A 3572-nucleotide genomic window follows, 5' to 3' on the forward strand; every position below is an offset into this window, starting at 1 on the left:
GCTCCTCTCCTCCCAGTACAGCCTCCCTCTGATAGCTCCTCTCCTCCCAGTACAGCCTCCCTCTGATAGCTCCTCTCCCAGTACAGCCTCCCTCTGATAGCTCCTCTCCTCCCAGTACAGCCTCCCTCTGATAGCTCCTCTCCTCCCAGTACAGCCTCCCTCTGATAGCTCCTCTCCTCCCAGTACAGCCTCCCTCTGATAGCTCCTCTCCTCCCAGTACAGCCTCCCTCTGATAGCTCCTCTCCCAGTACAGCCTCCCTCTGATAGCTCCTCTCCCAGTACAGCCTCCCTCTGATAGCTCCTCTCCTCCCAGTACAGCCTCCCTCTGATAGCTCCTCTCCCAGTGCAGCCTTATTTAAAATGACACTGATATCTGATATTATTTTTATGATAAGCCCACAAACGGGTAATTAAATCAGCATTAAGAGCACTTCTGATTCATATGTTCAATTAAAATTGAAGCAGACATCTTTTATTGGCTAAATACATGAAATACATATGTTTAGATTCAGGGTAACTTACACTTACTGACAATGTAATTATCTTCGCTGTCGCTTAGAAATCGTAGAGAAATTTGGCTAACTCACTTGCCCCAAAGCATTATGGGAAAAAGGACGATACTCTGACGAAATTAAAAGTGAGACAAACGACAATAAGAGTGACTGAAAATGTAACAAAAATGTTTTGAAATATTGCGACCGTAATGAATTATTTAGCTCCGAGCTTCGACTCTCCGGTCTTCACCGCAGCTTTGGGAAATAAAGTGTTCGGTCGATCTGTTCTCAGATCAGTTTTGGGGACACATTGTCCTCGTCTGCATCTTGTCTGGAATCATGTTTTTTTTAATTATTATTGACATCCAAAACATGAATTCATATTCTCCGTGCCCCCCTGGTCGTTGCATTAATGCACAATAAGTTCACAATATTCTCATTTTATTCCAGGAGAGGCCGGCGGGCTGCTGGGAGTTGACGTGTTCTCTTCCTCACGATGGAGCTGCAAAGCGTCGTCTTCTTCTTCTTCTTCTTCTTCTTCTTCTTCTTCTTCTACCTCTCGAGCGCTGTGAGAACACACGAAACAAACCGTGTGATTGGTTCACGGTTTTAATGGTTGACTATGTCGAACGTCCAGGTGTTAAATCCGCTGTGCTCGTGAATACTCTTCAATTAAAAGTGTTACAGCTTCAGTTTTTCAACGTTGATCAAACGTCTCGCATCCTTTTGCATGTAAACAGGAATATTAATGGAATATCTCTCATAAGAAACCTGTGAACTTACATTTAAAAGTACATAGAATAAAATTCAATTGTTTTGTGATTGTAAATGTGCACCATCAACTAATACATGTGGCATACAGTACTTATAGAATAAACCCTAGTGAGTTTGGTTGTCCCCTGAATTTTTACCCAGCGCCATCTCATTTTAATAAAAGCATTTTAGTTAAAAAAATACACTTAAAGGGAGCATTGGAGGGTGGGTGCTACGCGGTACCACAGACTGTCGGTTTGTGGACGGATTTCATGTTTGTCGATTTCACTGTCGCCATTTTGGATTACGCACATGTTTTAGTCTTTTTTAAACCAATGAAAAGAAGTTAACACATCTGGACTGAGGAGTGATGTAGAGATGCTGTATACGTCTCTGGTGTCGACCTGTCAATCACCTTGTAGCCCGCCCTAAAGCATCCCCTGCTTTATGGTCTGTTTGACTCCAGATGGACCATCGTATATCATATACTTCTATACAACCAGAGGAGTCGCCCCCTGGTGGTCAGGAGAGAGAATGCAGCTTTAACACATGAAGCATAGACTTCTATACAACCAGAGGAGTTGCCCCCTGGTGGTCAGGAGAGAGAATGCAGCTTTAACACATGAAGCATAGACTTCTATACAACCAGAGGAGTCGCCCCCTGGTGGTCAGGAGAGAGAATGCAGCTTTAACACATGAAGCACAGACTTCTATGCAACCAGAGGAGTCGCCCCCTGGTGGTCAGGAGAGAGAATGCAGCTTTAACACATGAAGCACAGACTTCTATACAACCAGAGGAGTCGCCCCCTGGTGGTCAGGAGTGAGAATGCAGCTTTAACACATGAAGCATAGACTTCTATACAACCAGAGGAGTTGCCCCCTGGTGGTCAGGAGAGAGAATGCAGCTTTAACACATGAAGCATAGACTTCTATACAACCAGAGGAGTCGCCCCCTGGTGGTCAGGAGAGAGAATGCAGCTTTAACACATGAAACATAGACTTCTATACAACCAGAGGAGTCGCCCCCTGGTGGTCAGGAGAGAGAATGCAGCTTTAACACATGAAGCATAGATTTCTATACAACCAGAGGAGTCGCCCCCTGGTGGTCAGAGAGAATGCAGCTTTAACACATGTAGCATAGACTTCTATACAACCAGCTAACCAGTAGCTCCAATGCACTAACATGCATTAAAAGGCCTGAACACAGCGTACGACGATCTTCACATTGCTGTTGTTTGATGCTATATTAACGTGTGTATGAACGTCAGGCACACAGGTGTGATTGTATTGCCATTTGATTTGAAATGTACTTTTATTAATCAACTCTTACACCCGCTACACATTTGACTATGAATGTAAAACTGTAATTCTCTTTTCTATGAGAACAGTGAATTAACGTTCTGATTTTGGCATCTGGTCAGAGGCAGCCGGCAGTGAAATGTGAAGAGTCCAGGACGTGGTGTATTCGTTTTGTAATCTGGCAGCAGGAGAACCATTGTGTTCCTCGCTGTGGCCTGCGTGAGCCTCCGAAACCAACAAGCCAAGCAACTGCCGGAAAATAACCAGCATGACTTCAAACGAGAGCTCGACAATGACGGGTTCGAGGTTAGAAAACATCACACGGATGCTTCTTAACTGTAAGCACGGCGGAGCGTTTCTTGGCGCTCGGTATTTTATTTTTGGGCTGACAGATGTGAATGCAGAGACGGGATGACGATGAAGCGGTCTTCGGTCTCGGTGCCAAAACAATTTAATCTTACCAAAAACCTCCCTAAGTTTTGGCTGAAGTGCCTCTGCCCAGGAAATAAAAACACATCACAAGCATCTTCTCTCTTTTCTGTCGGCTTGAAATCAAGCTATGAGCTCATTACGAAATCTGGTGGTGAATTATTAATGTGCTTTCCTGCACAGCGACAGGAGCGTGTGGATGAAGCCTTAAATTGGAAAGTAGATAGATACATAGATATATACACTTTATTAATCCCAAGTTTGTTGTCATAGTAGCACCCAACACTTTGCAGACACCAGATGGAATAGCCTAAATAAACTAAACACATAAAATAAAATATAAGAACAATATATGTGTCATCCCTGTGCAGTGTGTATTTAAGGACATTCATTTAAGTTTAAACAGTGTGCAAAATGCAAAGTATGTGTAGTGTATATGAAGTGTAAATCAACATAAATGTGAAAATGAAAATTAGTCCACAGAGGATCTGGCCAGAGGTGCTTTGTTGTACAGTCTAATTGCCGTGGGCAGGAATGTTCTCCTGTATCGGTCCTTGTGAAGCGGAGCTGGATGAGTCTTTTGGAGAAAGTGCTCCG

The sequence above is a fragment of the Cyclopterus lumpus genome, chromosome 3 (genome assembly GCF_009769545.1).
Source record: "Cyclopterus lumpus isolate fCycLum1 chromosome 3, fCycLum1.pri, whole genome shotgun sequence".
Lineage (NCBI taxonomy): Eukaryota > Metazoa > Chordata > Actinopteri > Perciformes > Cyclopteridae > Cyclopterus > Cyclopterus lumpus.